This window comes from Cervus elaphus, chromosome X, assembly GCF_910594005.1.
Source record: "Cervus elaphus chromosome X, mCerEla1.1, whole genome shotgun sequence".
NCBI classification, from domain to species: domain Eukaryota; kingdom Metazoa; phylum Chordata; class Mammalia; order Artiodactyla; family Cervidae; genus Cervus; species Cervus elaphus.
In genome coordinates, this window is record NC_057848.1 from 54,867,064 (window position 1) to 54,885,487 (window position 18,424).

Here is an 18,424-nt window from a genome sequence, read left to right on the forward strand (position 1 = left end):
AATTCTGACAGGGAAAGCCAAGGTTAAGGAGTGCTTTTCTTTAAGAAGCAATTCTATTAAAAACAAAATGGGGTAGAAATTATTAAAATGATGAAGATGTTAAATGCATGACTGTGGTTCCAAATTGCCATTTTACATACTTTGTATTATAGGATATAAAATCTACCTCCTCTCAATCTATAAAATATTAGATGTATACCTAAGATAGTCAAACCCACCCATAATTCAACATTCCACCATTTTGTTTGTACCAAAACAAAAACCAAAGCAAATCAAAACCAAAAAACCCACACAGCAAATGATTTCACTTTTTGAATAAAAACATTTGCACTTAACAAATGGGATGGAGAGGCATTCCCTTCTTAAGAAGGTTTCTAAGGCTATTTAAAAAAAAGCTTGCATTTTCAAAATAGTTGAGAAAAATAGTCCTATGACAGTGCAGAGATACAAGTTTCATTCATAGGACTCATTATCCGACTTGGCTTCTTTCTCTCCTGCTTCATGAGAGGCCAGATTCTGCTCGGTCTCTGTTCTTTTCTGGCAGGTCAGTCTTTAGCTCCTTAGTTAGTCTCTTCAACCTGTTTGCCATTTGTTTCCCTTTTCCCTTTTGTTTGCGCTTCCTTGCCTGAGGATTTAGCCTTTCCTGCTGCCTTCTGGGGATTCATTTTCACATTTGCAGGAACAGGTTTAACTCACAACCTCGCACATCTCTGGGCTCTTTCTTCACTGCACTTTGGACTGAACTGACCCTCCTCTGGGGCATCTTGGCGTGTGCCCGGAGCCTACAGGCTGCTTAGTGCAGAGATACTTTGGGAAGCGGCGATGCCAGTCTGTCCCTCCTTCCGCCCTCCAGTAACTTTTGAACACAATATTTGGACAATGACCTCAGGGTGAAGATGGAGAGAATCCTAAAAAAAATATTAAACTCTAGTTTGTAGGCTGCTTTTACTCAGAGGCATGGGTTTGCCATACTGAATTACTTTCTGTGTATTCTAGGATTGACCAAATACATAGATATATTGTAGACAAAGTCAGCCAGGTTTCTCGTTGTTGGAGAAGGAAGTTACAAATGGCAGAAGATGGGGAAGATAGAATGAACCATGTATTGTTGGATCAGATTTAGAGTGACCTAATGTATGCTAATACATAGATATGTAAATAGATATAGATGTATATGGGTGAATATATGTGTCTACTTTCTAGCTTTGCTCACAGAGGGGGCCTAGAAGGAATAACACCCAAGAAACATTGTGCACATCTAATGCCCAGTATTTCCAAATGCTCAAAGGAACCCAAAGTCATTGAATGGCTGATTTCAAGGCTGGGCAGGAAAAAAAAGCAAGATGAGTCTGTGATACCTTGGTGTGCCAGAAAGTAGGAAACTGTCAAAAGCATGAAGGGTATATGTCAAAAGGAAACAGGAACCATTTGTTAGGGACTTCCACCAACCAGATGAAGGATAATTCAAGTTTCTAAATAAGTGACAGTAAAGGATTTTATTTCATTAAATAAAATAAGAATCCATGAGTCCATATTAATATAATAAATAAGAAAAGGAGAAGGGGAAGATCCTTCTTAGAATAGGAAGTCAACTAATAAATGTAGAAGCCAGAAGGAAGACAAATATCATATGATATCACTTATATGTAGAATCTAAACTATGACATGCATACTTCTGTGCTAAATCGCTTCAGTCCTGTCCAACTCTTTGAGACCCCATGGACTGCAGCCTGCCAGGCTCCTCTTTCCATGGGATTCTCCAGGCAAGAATACTGGAGTGGGTTGCCGAGCCCTCCTCTAGGGGATCTTCCCGATCCAGGGATGGAACCCAGGTGTCCTGCATTGCAGGCAGATAGTTTACCATCAGGTAAATAATTCTTTATCTACTTCCTTCGTCCCACCAGGGAAGCCCCTAAACTGTGACACAAACAAACTTATCTATGAAATAGAAATTGGCTCATAGACATACAGAATAGACCTGTGGTTGCCAGCAGGGAGGAGAGATGGAGGAAAGATGAAGTAGGAGTTCGGAGTTGATAGATGCAAACTATTATATATAGAATGGATAAACAACAAGGTCCTACTGTATAGCACAGGGAACTATATTCAATATCCTATGATATGTATTCCCCATCCCGATCCCCCCTCCCACCTCCCTCTCCATCCGATTCCTCTGGGTCTTCCCGGTGCACCAGGCCCGAGCACTTGTCTCATGCATCCCACCTGGGCTTTGTAACTCCATGGCTGATTCATGTCAGTGTATGACAAAACCCACTGCAATGTTGTGAAGTAATTAGCCTCCAACTAATAAAAATAATTGAAAAAAATATCCTATGATAAACCATAATGGTAAATAATATAAAAAATAATTTATAAATGTATATAACTGAATCACTTTGCTGTACAGCAGAAATCAACACAACAATGCAAATCAACTATACTTCACTAAAAAGTAAATTTAAAAAGTTAACATAACCACTAATGGCACTGATCAACATCATGTGTCCCCTGATAAGATGCACGAAGAACCCAACTTCGCTTCAGAGTTATTCCTGCCCAAAATGCTAATCTGAATATAAATAGGAGTCAGCTGGTAAAGAATCTGCCTGCAATGCAAGAGACCTTGGTTTGATTGCTGGGTTGGGAAGATCCCCTGGGGAAGGGAAAGGCTACCCACTCCAATATTCTGGCCTGGAGAATTCCATGGACTGTAAAGTCCATTGGGGTCGCAAAAAGTCGGACACAACTGAGCAGCTTTCATCAAACCTCAGATAAGCACAAACTGAGGGATATTCTATCTAGTCAGTGCTGTTAAAAAGTCTTAAAACATAAAAGATTGTGTTTCAGGTTAAAGGAGATTGAATAGACATGACAACTGAATGAATGCACCATGTGTTTCTATGTTTTTTTGTTTCTAAAAAGAACATTATTGAGACAAGTAGCAAAATCTGAACTAGCTCTGTAGTTGTTCAGTCGCCCAGTCATGTCCAACTCTTTGCTACCCCATGGATTGCAGCATGCCAGCCCTCCCTGTTGCTCACCATCTCCCAAAGTTTGCACAAGTTCATATCCATTGCATTGGTGATGCAATCCAGCTATCTCATCTTCTGACACCCTCTTTTCCTTCCGCCCTCAATCTTTCCCAGCATCAGGGACTTTTCTAATGAGGTCTATAGACAGGTAAAAAATAGTGTCAATGTTAATTTTCTGATTTTGGTCATAGTGCTGTTGTTTTGTCAGATACTGTCTTTGCTTTTAGGAAATTATGTGGTGGTTTAGTCTCTAAGTCGTGTCCAATTCTTGTGACCCCATGGACTGTAGCCCATCAGGCTCCTCTGTCTGTGGGGTTTCCCAAGCAAGAATATTGGAGTTGGTTGCCATTTCCTTCTCCAGGGTATCTTCCCAACCCAGGGATTGAACCCATGTCTCCTATATTGGCAGGTAGATTCTTTACCACTGGGCCACTCGGGAAACCCCTAGGAAATTTACATTTAAGTATTTAGGGATAAAGGGCCATTATGTCTATGAATTATTCTCAAATAACTTGGACAAATAATATGCATATAAAATAATGTCTTTGTGCATATATGATATGTATATATGTAATACGATGTGTATGAAAGAAAGAAAGTGGAAGTGAAGTCGCTCAGTCGTGTCCGACTCTTTGCGAACCCATGGACTGTAGCCTACCAGGCTCCTCTGTACATGGAATTTTCCAGGCAAGAGTACTGGAGTGGGTTGCCATATCCTTCTCCAGGGATCTTCCCCACCCAGGGATCGAATCCAGGTCTCCCGCATTGCAGGCAGATGCTTTACCGTCTGAGCCACCACAACATACATATATGTTACATATACATATGTAGGAAAGTCCTTACCTTGTAGAGACATTTTAAGGATTAAAGAGAAAGCCACAGGAGACTTACTTCACTTAGTATGATAATCTCTAGTTGCATTATTTGCCTTCATTTTAATACCTGTGTTTAGAATGATAAAGTTTTAGGCATGACCATATTTTGATGTCACCTGCCAAAGCAGGAGAGCCAGAGATGTGGTTTTGATCCTGGGTCAGGAAGATTCCTGGGAGGAGAAAATGGCAATCCATTCTGGTATTCTTGCCTGGAGAATCCCATGGAGAGATGTTGGAGGGCTATGGTCTATGGGGTCACAAAGAGTTGAACACGACTGAGCAACTGAGCACACACTCAAGTGTAAAGGGATTGCTACTGTGCTTGGTACACGATAGATACTGTATATATGTTAGTGATTGTTGTCATTATTGGCACTTTGTTTCTTCACCTCTAAAATGGGATTATTTACACATACCCCAGAGGGGAGGGTATTAACCAAGATAATATTTGTAGAAGTGATACGTGAACCCTAATGTTCTCTGAAAAAATAAAGTCATCATTATTAAAACTATTTTTTTAATTCTTTGAGTACTTCCATAGAGCTTACTGGAGCTTCCCTGGTAGCTCAGATGGTAAAGAAACGCCTGCAATGCAAGAGACCCAGGTTCAATCCCTGGATTGGGAAGATCCCCTGGAGAAGGGAATGACTACTCACTCCAGTATTCTGGCCTGGAGAATTCCATGGACAGAGGAGCCTGATGTCTACAGTCCATAGGGTCACAGAGTCAGAAACAGCTGAGTGATGAACACTACACTTATAGAGCCTATTTTTTATAGCAGTATTGACTCTTCTAATCTTCATAACAAAGAATATTTGTAGATATTATTGTCACTCCATTTCACAGAGAGGGTAAGTAACTTGCCCAAGGTCATACACCTAGTAAGTTGTCCATACAAGCTTTGAAACCAGGCAGAATGACTTCAGTTTGTATTCTTAACCTCTATTCTATGCTGATTGTCATTTCTTTTACTACTTCATTTTAATTTCATGTATCCTAACACCTTCTCCAGGTTCTAGAATGAGATATTAAGGCTTCCCTGGTGGCTCAGATGGTAAAGAATCCGCCTGCAATGCAGGAGACCCAGGTTCAATCCGTGTGTTGGGAAGATCCCCTGGAGGAGGGTATGGCAACCCACTCCAGTATTCTTGCCTGGAGAATCCTATGGACAGAGGAGCCTGGTGGGCTATAGTCCATGGGGTCGCAAAGAGTTGGACACGACTGAGTGACTAAGCACATAAGGCACAGCACATTAGACTGCTAATACTCCAGGATTTGGTGACAATCCCGTGGTGGGTGGCCCTCTATACAACACAGTGCCATTTTAAGTTTCATATATTTTTTTACACTCTCCTTTGCTTTTCATATTGAAGGCACCTTTTCTCTTTGGTATGTCATTCTGCTACTCTCCCTTACATAAAATTATGAGCAAACTTTCTCATTTCACGCTCCTGTTTTGAATCTTCCCCAGACCTGCACATAGTGGTCTATGTGTGACAGAATTATAATTTTATAGAAGGAATGGAGCATAATGTTTTCCATTTTGTTTCCAGTCCCATTTCTGAAAATGACCAGTCCTTGGTCAGTAATTTGAGAGGATGAGCTGTTAGGTAACCTGGCTTCAACAAAACTGGTACTCTTAAACCTGTCTCTGGGTAAACTGTTAAAATAGGACTCTGAAAGTGACTTAGGGGAGGAGTCTAGAAATAATTTGCTTCTCTCATGCCTTACCTTTTGTTTTTTTGGTTAGAGATAATTATTCTAATTATTCAGTTTTATATGTTTAAACACAATAAATAATTTCTAGAAAGGTGACAATAAATACATAACAGCTATTAAAATTTGTAAGAGATAACTGCAACAATTAAATTTCTGCTTACCTAAAATTCTGAAATATGAATTAAATTTTGGCATATTTGTTCCCAAATGCTAGCTTTAGAAATCTACAACATAGCTCTACTCCCAAGGGGACTGCTCCTTCAGTTCACAAATTGGCAAATATATGAGGCAATCATTGCTACAAGTAACAAACAAATCAACTCTCGTCCTTTTAAGCCTGTCATGAAACAGTTGTGTTTTAACTATTTCTCTTATAGGAAATTAGGAAGCATGACTGTTTGTATATTTTCATCCTCAGTCTTAAGGAAATAACCAGCATTAAGTGAAAGCAGTAGGGAGATGATTAAAAACAACAGCAGTAGTATGGTGTACTAAATGATGCTCCACACTTCTCTGAAGGTCTGTTCAACTTTCTTCATTCAAAAATTCTGTTCTTCAATTTGCATGTTGGGGTCTGAATGTTTGTGTCCCCACAAAATTCACATGTTGGAATCCTAATACATCAAATGATAATCTTAGGAAGCAGAGATGTTGGGGTGATTAGGTCATGAGGATGGAACCCTCATGGACAGGGTTTGTGCCCTTATAAAAAGTGCCCTGGAGAGTTCTCTCACTCTTTCCACCTTTTGAATGAGAGCTTTGGAGCTCTTCACCCTCATAGTTTGCCTTTCCCTCTGGAAAGAATCCCTATGCCACTACATTGAAGCAGAGGCCAGGCAAATATTCCCAGGTGGACATCCTCACCCTATGAGATTGATACTTAGCAGTTGTGGCAACTTCTGATCTTCTTCATTTGCCTCTCTAGGCTCAAAACATTCATCCTGTGAGCAAGCTGGGGTGATTCAGGTCAGTATCCTTGGCTTGCTGTACCTGGGGTAGAGCTTCCACCCTACAAGTGGGGACTTGGTGGGGGGAAGAAGAAGCCAGTTCTTTTGGCCACACTGGAACAGAGTTTTACAACATGATGCCAGGGAGATGAGAAACACCAGCATCCTGACCCTCCCTGGTCAAGCCCCACACTGGAAACTGTGGATATAGGGAGCTCCTGTCTTCCTGGTGGCATGTACTCAAATTAGAGCTTCTGTAACAGAACTGTGAGGGGGTGAGCAAGGCTTTTGCTGTTCTTGCAGACCTTTCTTCAGTGAATGTTTTTCTACTTGCTGTGTACTGGTAGGACTGATTTTGAAGCTGAAACTCCAATACTTTGGCCACCTGATACGAAGAGCTGGCTCATTTGAAAAGACCCTGATGCTGGGAAAGATTGAGGGCAGGAGGAGAAGGGGATGACAGAGGATGAGATGGTTGGATGGCATCACCAACTCAATGGACATGGGTTTGGGTGGACTCCGGAAGTTGGTGATGGACAGGGAGGCCTGGCGTGCTGCAGTTCATGGGGTCGCAAAGAGTCGGACATGACTGAGTGACTGAATTGAACTGAACTGAAGACAATATCCCAAGATTTTAAATGATTATTCTATATAAATTTCAACATTTTGCTATTTTGCTGGAGAGGGTTAACTGAGTTCTTTGCTCCATCATTCCAGAAATCCTAATCCCCCTACCTTCTTTTTAACAGGATGAAGCTGAAGTCCAGAGAAACTGTGAATTGCTTCCACAGTGATGGGGCTGAGACCAGAATCCAAATTCAACATTTTTTTCCCACTACTCAAGGTGCTTCAGGTGGGTAAAATGGCCATTTCTGTTGGGTCATAGTTGAGCAAATGTGATCCAAGTAAAGGGTCAAAGACACAGAGAGATCCAGTAATCCAAGTTCAAAACTGCTTCACTGAGGTTATGTGTTGTCAAGTGACCCATTCTTTTGATTCTTAATGCTTTTCTTTTGATTCCTCTGTGTTTCATTGATCTCCCCTCTCTCTACTTTATCTGCCACCTCACCCTTTGCATATACTACACAGGGTCCTTGGGCAGTGGTGAAATTGCTAGACAATTATTCTACTGAGAAGGCATAGGTAGCTTTGAGTCTTTCTGGTGGATATTGGTTTTATCAAACATAAATATTGAACTTGTGGGCTGATGTAGTAAATACACGTTTTGATACCAAGCTCAGTTTTTTTTAGATGGGGATGGAAAGTTTACTAAGCTGGTAAAGGATATATCAAAAACTTGCAATGTACCTCATAATTTATGAAGAAACCTTAAGAGGCATTCCCTTTAGAAAAAAATATCAGGGACAATATCACTGTTAGTATTAAACAAAGTATGAGGTATCCTCTACTAGCTTTGTTCATAGTGATGCTTCCTAAGGCCCACTTGACTTCACACTCCAGGATGTCTGGCTCTAGGTGAGTGATCACACCATCATGGTTGTCTGGGTCATGAAGATCTTTTCTGTATAGTTCTTCTGTGTATTCTTGCCACCCCTTCTTAATATCTTCTGCTTCAGTTAGGTCCATACCATTTCTGTCCTTTATCATTGTGTGAAATGGTTGCTTGAAATTTCTAATTTTCTTGAACAGATCTCTAGTCTTTCCCATTCTATTGTTTTCCTCTATTTCTTTGCACTGATCACTGAGGAAGAATTTCTTATCTCTCCTTGCTATTCTTTGGGACTCTGCATTCAAATGGGTATATCTTTCCTTTTCTCCTTTGTCTTTCGCTTCTCTTCTTTTCTGAGCTATTTGTAAGGCTTCCTCAGACAACCACTTTGCCTTTTTTGCATTTCTTTTTCTTGGGGATGGTCTTGATCACTGCCTTCTATACAATGTAATGAACCTCTGTCCATAGTTCCTCAGGCACGCTGTCTATGTCAAGATCTAATCCCTTGGTTCTATTTGTCACTTCTGCTGTATAATCGTAAGGGTTTTGATTTAGGTCATACCTGAATGGTCTAGTGGTTTTCCCTACTTTCTTCAATTTAAGTCTTTGGTTCAGTTCAGTTGCTCAGTTGTGTCTGACTCGTTGTGATGCCATGGACTGCAGGACTTCAGGCCTCCCTGTCCATCACCAACTCCTGGAGTTTACTCAAACTCATGTCCATTGAGTCGGTGATGCCATCCAACCATCTCATCCTCTGTCATTCCCTTCTCCTCCCGCCTTCAATCTTTCCCAGCATCAGGGTCTTTTCAAATGAGTCAATTCTTCACATCAGGTGGCCAAAGTATTGGAGTTTCAGCTTCAGCATCAGTCCTCCCAATGAATATTCAGGATTGATCTCCTTTCAGATGGACTGGTTGGAACTCCTTGCAGTCCAAGGGACTCTCAAGAGTCTTCTCCAACACCACAGTTCAAAAGCATCAATTCTTTTGTGCTCAGCTTTCTTTATGGTCCAACTCTCACATCCATACATGATTACTGGAAAAACCATAGCTTTGACTAGATGGAACTTTTTTGACAAAGTAATGTCTCTGCTTTTTAATATTCTGTCTAGGTTGGTCATAGCTTTTCTTCCAAGGAGCAAGCATCTTTTAATTTCATGGCTGCAGTCACCATCTGCAGTGATTTTGGAGCCCCCAAAAATAAAGTCAGCCACTGTTTCCCCATGTGTTTGCCATGAAGTGTTGAGACCAGATGCCATGATCTTAGTTTTCTGAATGTTGAGTTTTAAGCCAACTTTTTCACTCACTACTTTCACTTTCATCAAGGGATTCTTTAGTTCTTTTTCACTTTCTGCCATAAGGGTGGTGTCATCTGCATAGCTGAAGTTATTGATATTTCTCCTGGCAATCTTGATTCCAGCTTGTGCTTCCTAGAGCCCAGCATTTCGCATGATGTACTCGGCATATAAGTTAAATAAGCTGGGTGACAAAATACAGCCTTGACATACTCCTTTTCCTATTTGGAACCAGTCTGTTGTTCCTTGTCCAGTTCTAACAGTTGCTTCTTGACCTGCATACAGATTTCTCAAGAGGCAGGTCAGATGGCCTGGTATTCCCATCTCTGAGAGTTTTCCACAGTTTGTGGTGATCCACACAGTCAAAGGCTTTGGCATAGTCAATAAAACAGAAATAGATGTTTTTCTGGAACTCTCTTTTTTGATAATATAACAGATGTTGGCAATTTGATCTCTGGTTCCTCTGCCTTTTCTAAATTCAACTTAAACATTTGGAAGTTCATGGTTCACATACTGTTGAAGCCTGGCTTGGAGAATTTTGAGCATTATTTTGCTAGCGTGTGAGATGAGTGCAATTGTGCAGTAGTTTGAGCATTCTTTGGCATTGCCTTTCTTAGGGACTGGGATGAAAACTGACCTTTTCCAGTCCTGTGGCCACTGCTGAGTTTTCCAAATTTGCTGACATATTGAGTGCAGCACTTTCACAGCATTATATTTTAGGATTTGAAATAGCTGAGCTGGAATTCCATCACCTCCACCAGCTTTGTTCATAGTGATGCTTCCTAAGGCCCACTTGATTTCACACTCCAGGAAGTCTGGCACTAGGTGAGTGATCATACCATCGTGATTATCTGGGTCGTGAAGATCCTTTTTGTATAGTTCTTCTGTGTATTCTTGCCACCTCTTCTTAATATCTTCTCCTTCTGTTAGGTCCAATTTAAGTCTGAATTTGCCAATAAGGAGTTCATGATCTGAGTCACAGTCAGCCCCCGGTCTTGTCTTTGCTGACTGTATACAGCTTCTCTGTCTTTGGCTGCAAGGAATATAATCAGTCTGATTTTGCTATTCAACATCTTGTGATGTCCATGTGTAGAGTCTTCTCTTGTGCTGTTGGAAGAGGGTGTTTGCTATGACCAGTGTATTCTTTGGGCAAAACTCCGTTAGCCTTTGACCTGTTTTGTACTCCAAGGCTAAATTTGCCTGTTACTCCAGATATCTCTTGACTTCCTACTTTTGCGTTTCAGTCCACTATAATGAAAAGGACATCTTTTTTGGGTGTTAGTTCTAGAAAGTCTTGTAGGTCTTTACAGAACCGTTCAACTTCCACTTCTTCAGCATTACTGGTCAGGGCATAGACTTAGATTACTTTGATATTGAATGGTTTGCCTTGGAAACGAACAGAGATTATTCTGTCGTTTTTGAGATTGCATCCAAGTACTGCACCTGACCTGCCTCCTGAGAAATCTGTATGCAGGTCAAGAAGCAACAGTTATAATCAGGCATCGAACAACAGACTGGTTCTAAATCGGGAAAGGAGTACGTCAAGGCTTTATTTTGTCACATGGCTTATTTAACTTATATGTAGAGTACATCATGTGAAATGCTGGGCTGGATGAAGCACAAGCCAGAATCAAGATTGCCAGGAGAAATATCAATAACCTCAATATGCAGATGACACCACCTTTATGGCAGAAAGTGAAAAAGAACTAAAGAATCCCTTGATGAAAGTGAAAGAGGAGAGTGAAAAAATTGGCTTAATACTCAACACTCAGTAAACTAAAATCATGGCATCTGGTCCCATCACTTCATGGCAAATAGATGGGGGAACAATGGAAACAGTGACAGGCCATTTTGGGGGACTCCAAAATCACTGCAGATGGTGACTGCAGCCATGAAATTAAAAGATGCTTGCTCCTTGGAAGAAAAGCTATGACCAACCTAGACAGAATATTAAAAAGCAGAGACATTACTTTGTCAAAAAAGTTCCATCTAGTCAAAGCTATGGTTTTTCCAGTAATCATGTATGGATGTGAGAGTTGGACCATAAAGAAAGCTGAGCACAAAAGAATTGATGCTTTTGAACTGTGGTGTTGGAGAAGACTCTTGAGAGTCCCTTGGACTGCAAGGAGTTCCAACCAGTCCATCTGAAAGGAGATCAATCCTGAATATTCATTGGGAGGACTGATGCTGAAGCTGAAACTCCAATACTTTGGCCACCTGATGTGAAGAATTGACTCATTTGAAAAGACCCTGATGCTGGGAAAGATTGAAGGCGGGAGGAGAAGGGGACGACAGAAGATGAGGTGGTTGGATGGCATCACCGACTCAATGGACATGAGTTTGAGTAGGCTCCCAGAAGCAGTAGTGGACAGGGAAGCCGGGTGTGCTGTAGTCTATGGATTCGTAAAGAGTCAGACATGACTGAGTGGCTGAAGTGGACTGATGAGGTATCTGCCCAATGCTATAAAGGAATAAAAAGAAAAAAGTGTCTTGATTGGGGGAAAAGAGAGAGAAAAAAAACCAGCATTATTTGCAAATAATATAATCCTCTAGCTAGTAAAAAGGCACAATCAGAAAATAATCATAATCAGTAAGATAATGCAAGGGCTTCCCTGGTGGCTCAGCAGTAACAAATTTGCCTACCAATGCCTGCCAGGGCAGGAGAGGTAAGAGATGAAGAATCAATCCCTGATTTGGGAAAATTCCCTGGAGAAGAAAATGGCAACCCACTCCAGTATTTTTGCCTGGAATATCCCGTGAGCAGAGGAGCCAGGAGGGCTACTGTCCATGGGGCCACAAAGAGTCGGACACGACTTAACAACAATTATTAAACCAAGATAAGTTTGTTTTCACAAGTTTGTCAGTAAGGTCAACTTACAAAAAATGAAAGCACTTCTTTTTTCTCACCAACAGTAACCAATCATAAAGTGTTTTTAGAAAACCAAGATTATCTTTTGGATTACAAGCTCAGTTTTAGACCACTGTTCACCCACTTTCTGGCTGGGGGTTCTCTGGCATGTTGGACAATCTTTCACAAGCTCAATTTCCTGCATCTGAAAAATGGCAATAATAATACCGTACAGAATGTTGTGAGGAAATGGTGTGGTCAGGTGTGTATAGAATTTAGCCTGAAATAGATATTCAGTCTGTGGCAGCTCCTTTTTGTCCTCAGTGTCTTGCTGTAAGGAGAAGTTGGTTGTCTGGGTTTCACTCACTGCTCCTTTTTTGCAGATTGTTGCTCAGTTTTCTGTTCCTGATGTTATCTCTTTTGGATATTATGCTGTTCAATTGACGCACATCCTTAGTGCTTTACCTCATATTAAATTCAGCACTTTACATAATATAAAAAAGGACAGAACTAACTTGGAGATAGAGTCTGAATTTCTGGTCATTTTGTCCTAGATTGTGAATTTGCCTTTCCTACTTCGATCCAGCCTCTTGTCTGTTTGTGTGGCTGTCTCATTAACCTCAGTTATCAGAGCATCTAGAAATAGTGAAGTAACTCACTAAATTAGTAGTCTGTAGTTCAAAGGGCAATTGTTTTATGTAAGTGTTTTAAAAGATTCATATCCTCCCAAACGTAAGCAAATCAGTAAATCTGTCCAGTCTAAGTGTGTTATGATTAGGCTGGATTAACCTCCTTCCATTAAAAGAAAAATGCAGAACTTTGTCCTGCAGCCAAAGGGAACTGGTTAATGTCCATCAGGGATTGACAAAGTAGTTGTTTGGTCCTAGGCTGACATTTCATTTTCCAACCTTGGGGTTTGTTCATGAAATCAATGTGAGCCTTAGAGTCTGCTGAGAGTGCACAAAGGATGTGTGTGTGTGTGTGTGTGTGTGTGTGTGTGTGTGTGTGTTTGCTTCAGTAGGAGGGGTCTGTCTGTGACCTTGAAAGTTCATAGAGAGGTCATGACAAGTAACCAAGGATCATAATAATAATTAAGAATTACAATGTGTTTATAATGCTGAGGCCTTATTCTAAGTGCTTCCTAAGTCTTCATTCATTTAATGCTCACAACAATCCTGTCAGGTAGCTATGATTATTGTTACCATTTTATTTATTTTTTAACTTATTTTATATTGCTGGATAGTTGATTAACAATGTTGTGTTAGCTTCAGGTGTACAGCAAAGTGATTCATTTACTGACATCCATACCTATTCTTTTTCAGTATTCCCATTTTATAGATGAGGATCCTGAGGCCCAGAGAAGTAACTTGCCCATGGTCAGAGTTGGCGTAGAAACTAAGATGGCCAGCTTCAAAACTGATACCATTAACTATTATGCTGCCTCTTGCATAATGATGTGGGCTCTGAAGCATTCAAATGGCTTTTCGTTAACTCTAAAGCTGAATTCTTGCATTTTTTTTCAATTTTTTTGTGGTAAAACACATATACTATAAAATTTACCATATTAACATTTTTTTTTCTTTTCTTTTTTTTTTTTTATTAGTTGGAGGCTAATTACTTCACAACATTTCAGTGGGTTTTGTCATACATTGATATGAATCAGCCATAGATTTACACTTATTCCCCATCCCGATCCCCCCTCCCATCTCCCTCTCCACCCGATTCCTCTGGGTCTTCCCAGTGCACCAGGCCCAAGCACTTGTCTCATGCATCCCACCTGGGCTGGTGATCTGTTTCACCATAGATAGTATACATGCTGTTCTTTTGAAACATCCCACCCTCACCTTCTCCCACAGAGTTCAAAAGTCTGTTCTGTATTTCTGTGTCTCTTTTTCTGTTTTGCATATAGGGTTATCGTTACCATCTTTCTAAATTCCATATATATGTGTTAGTATGCTGTAATGTTCTTTATCTTTCTGGCTTACTTCACTCTGTATAAGGGGCTCCAGTTTCATCCATCTCATTAGGACTGGTTCAAATGAATTCTTTTTGACGGCTGAGTAAAATTCCATGGTGTATATGTACCACAGCTTCCTTATCCATTCATCTGCTGATGGGCATCTAGGTTGCTTCCATGTCCTGGCTATTATAAACAGTGCTGCGATGAACATTGGGGTGCATGTGTCTCTTTCAGATCTGGTTTCCTCAGTGTGTATGCCCAGAAGTGGGATTGCTGGGTCATATGGCAGTTCTATTTCCAGTTTTTTAAGGAATCTCCACACTGTTTTCCATAGTGGCTGTACTAGTTTGCATTCCCACCAACAGTGTAAGAGGGTTCCCTTTTCTCCACACCCTCTCCAGCATTTATTGCTTGTAGACTTTTGGATAGCAGCCATCCTGACTGGTGTGTAATGGTACCTCATTGTGGTTTTGATTTGCATTTCTCTAATAATGAGTGATGTTGAGCACCTTTTCATGTGTTTGTTAGCCATCTGTATGTCTTCTTTGGAGAAATGTCTGTTTAGTTCTCTGGCCCATTTTTTGATTGGGTCATTTATTTTTCTGGAATTGAGCTGCAGGAGTTGCTTGTATATTTTTGAGATTAATCCTTTGTCTGTTTCTTCATTTGCTATTATTTTCTCCCAATCTGAGGGCTGTCTTTTCACCTTCCTTATAGTTTCTTTTGTAGTGCAAAAGCTTTTAAGTTTCATTAGATCCCATTTGTTTAGTTTTGCTTTTATTTCCAATATTCTGGGAGGTGGGTCATAGAGGATCTTGCTGTGATTTATGTCGGAGAGTGTTTTGCCTATGTTCTCCTCTAGGAGTTTTATAGTTTCTGGTCTTACATTTAGATCTTTAATCCATTTTGAGTTTATTTTTGTGTATGGTGTTAGAAAGTGTTCTAGTTTCATTCTTTTGCAAGTGGTTGACCAGTTTTCCCAGCACCACTTGTTAAAGAGGTTGTCTTTTTTCCATTGTATATCCTTGCCTCCTTTGTCAAAGATAAGGTGTCCATAGGTTCGTGGATTTATCTCTGGGCTTTCTATTCTGTTCCATTGATCTATATTTCTGTCTTTGTGCCAGTACCACACTGTCTTGATGACTGTGGCTTTGTAGTAGAGTCTGAAGTCAGGCAGGTTGATTCCTCCAGTTCCATTCTTCTTTCTCAAGATTACTTTGGCTATTCGAGGTTTTTTGTATTTCCATACAAATTGTGAAATTCTTTGGTCTAGTTCTGTGAAAAATACCGTTGGTAGCTTGATAGGGATTGCATTGAATCTATAGATTGCTTTGGGTAGAATAGCCATTTTGACAATATTGATTCTTCCAATCCATGAACACGGTATGTTTCTCCATCTGTTTGTGTCCTCTTTGATTTCTTTCATCAGTGTTTTATAGTTTTCTATGTATAGGTCTTTTGTTTCTTTAGGTAGATATACTCCTAAGTATTTTATTCTTTTTGTTGCAATGGTGAATGGTATTGTTTCCTTAATTTCTCTTTCTGTTTTTTCATTGTTAGTATATAGGAATGCAAGGGATTTCTGTGTGTTAATTTTATATCCTGCAACTTTACTATATTCATTGATTAGTTCTAGTAATTTTCTAAAATTTACCATATTAACATTTTAAGTGTATAGTTCAGTGGTATAAAATACTACTTTTCTTTTTAAATTTATTTTTTCTCCTCCAGAGCTTTACTGAGCTTTGGCTGACAAACAAAAATCGAATATACATATTTAAAGTGTACATTCTTCACCCAAGTAGCATAGGTAAAGGTTGCCAGCAAGGAGACACCAAGGTATACTCCTCCACAAACTTGCCACTGACAGAGGCAACCTGGCTCAACAGGGATGTCTCCTAGTCAAGCCTGGGGGGGCGGGTTCTGCTTTCAATCCCAGCAGAATACGTGTTTGACCCCAGGACCTCACACCATCAGCCCTAGATATTGGAGCAGAGGCCACTGTGATTGAGGCTAGCAGTGGCAGTTGTAGCAGACAGAGGTTGGCTCTTGAAAACTGCCTGGGGTGCTTCTGTGTGAATTTTTTAGGGCAAGCAGAGTTCAAGCTGATAATTCAGAAGTGTCCCAGAACAAAGCTGAAGTGACATCCATGCAGTGGGGAACAGGATTAACAGAGAAAGCAGAGAAGTCCAGGGCCCAACCCCCAGGACGGCTCTGCGGCAGGTCAGTGTGAAAGCAGTTATCTCTCTGAAGAGAAACTGAGACGCTATTACAGTGAAAGCAGCCACTTTGAGAGCAGCCTACTGACAAGGAGCTCAGCTGGGAAGCTAGGGCAGTGCTTCTGGGCACCCGAGATGCTGGGGCACGACTTCCATCTAAACTGGACCTTAGGGAGGAGCCGCATGCCAAGAGCTATCCTGACTCTGAATCGTCTATTGGACTGGTCCCTGTGTCTTCCAATACCCAAGATATGGCTGCTGACATCATTAGCTGCTGTTTGCTGATTTAAATGGTGTCGGTAAGCATAGCATGCATTCTATTTGTGTTGAATCTTTTATTCCTGAGGCTAGTTGCTTGCTTCTTACTTTGCAGAGTATTTCTTTGATGTGATGCAGGCCCCGAAAGAAGGTAGCTAAATAAACCATTGACTACAAAACTCAGACTCCACACAAGTACTCTGTGATAACTTGCTGACCACCAGTAAAAGATTTTTATCTGCCATTGGCCCTATTGAGGGAGGGCTGGAGGGGAAAATACCTCTGAAAATCCATCCTAAATTGAGCAATCAGTAATTGTACCAAAGCAAATGCTGGAGGAGTACATTTTGCCCTGATCTTCAATTGCACGAAAGACCTTTGCTTTCTTGCCTCCTCATTAGAAAGTGTCTTTACTGACAGGACATTGTATCTTATGCCTTGAAGAGGGAAGGAGAAAAAGTATGTCATAAACTAGAGTTACACATGTCTGGGGTGTCATTCTCAATTGTTAATTCAATTTAATTTAATTGTTAATTAAAGCTATTAATTCAAATTAATAGCTTTTTGTCTAATGGAATGAAGGCATCTTATAGCTTGTCTATATTCAAATGGATTTCTTTTTACCAAATAACAAATGCAAATGACTGCTCAACATGGATTGATTGATACCATACCCAAAAGCCACTGACTCTGAAGATCCCAGCTGTTGAGAATCTCAAAAAGATTTTGGCCCATTGGCCCACAGTGGAATCCCAGTGGGAAGGTGGGGAGCAACTCCCACCCTACAGAAAGGAAATAGACTCCATTAGTGCTCTGACAGCTGCTGTTGTTTAGTTGCTAAGTCATGTCCATCTCTTTTGCAACCCCACAGACTGTAGCCCACCAGGCTCCTTGGTCCATGGGATTTCCCAGGCAAGAATACCAGAGTGGGTTGCCATTTCCTTCTCCAGGGGCTTTTCCTGACCCAGGGATGGAAACTGAGTCTCCTCTTGGCAGGCAGATTCTTTACTGCTGAGCCACCTGGGAAGCCCCCTGAAAGGTGTTCCTGGGACCCAAATGAACCCTGTGCTGATGGGGCTTTCTGTTCTCTCCCTTCCTTTGCTGACATCCTCTCCTCTTAAGCCATCCATCTCCTTCTCTTCTCTCTCTTGTCTTTACCTTTCCTCCACTGGCCCCTTTGCTCTTCTCAATTTCTTCTTTTCCCTTGCCTTTTCTTTTTTTTTTTTTTTTAATTTTTTTATTAGTTGGAGGCTAATTACTTCACAACATTTCAGTGGGTTTTGTCATACATTGATATGAATCAGCCATAGATTTACACTTATTCCCCATCCCGATCCCCCCTCCCACCTCCCTCTCCACCCGATTCCTCTGGGTCTTCCCAGTGCACCAGGCCCGAGCACTTGTCTCATGCATCCCACCTGGGCTGGTGATCTGTTTCACCATAGATAGTATACATGCTGTTCTTTTGAAACATCCCACCCTCACCTTCTCCCACAGAGTTCAAAAGTCTGTTCTGTATTTCTGTGTCTCTTTTTCTGTTTTGCATATAGGGTTATCGTTACCATCTTTCTTTTCCTATTGTCATGACAGAGTTTAATTTGAATTTACCTAATAATAATCATGTTCAACGTATTTGCATGGTTTATTTGCCATCCTTATATTTTCTTTGCCATCTTTTAAAATTAGGTTGTTTGCTTTCTTATCTAGAGTTTCTCTTTCTGTCTCTGTCTCTTTCTATCTATAGATACATCTATAGATAGACATACATATATGTAGATATATACAGATATATCTATAAACAGATAGATAGATATAGACACAC

General features: G+C 40.6%; 1 pseudogene; it reads right to left on the reverse strand.

The window, feature by feature from the left end:
- Nucleotides 1–453: 453 nt before the first annotated feature.
- On the reverse strand, nt 454–763 carry LOC122690316 (annotated as a pseudogene).
- Nucleotides 764–18,424: the final 17,661 nt, after the last annotated feature.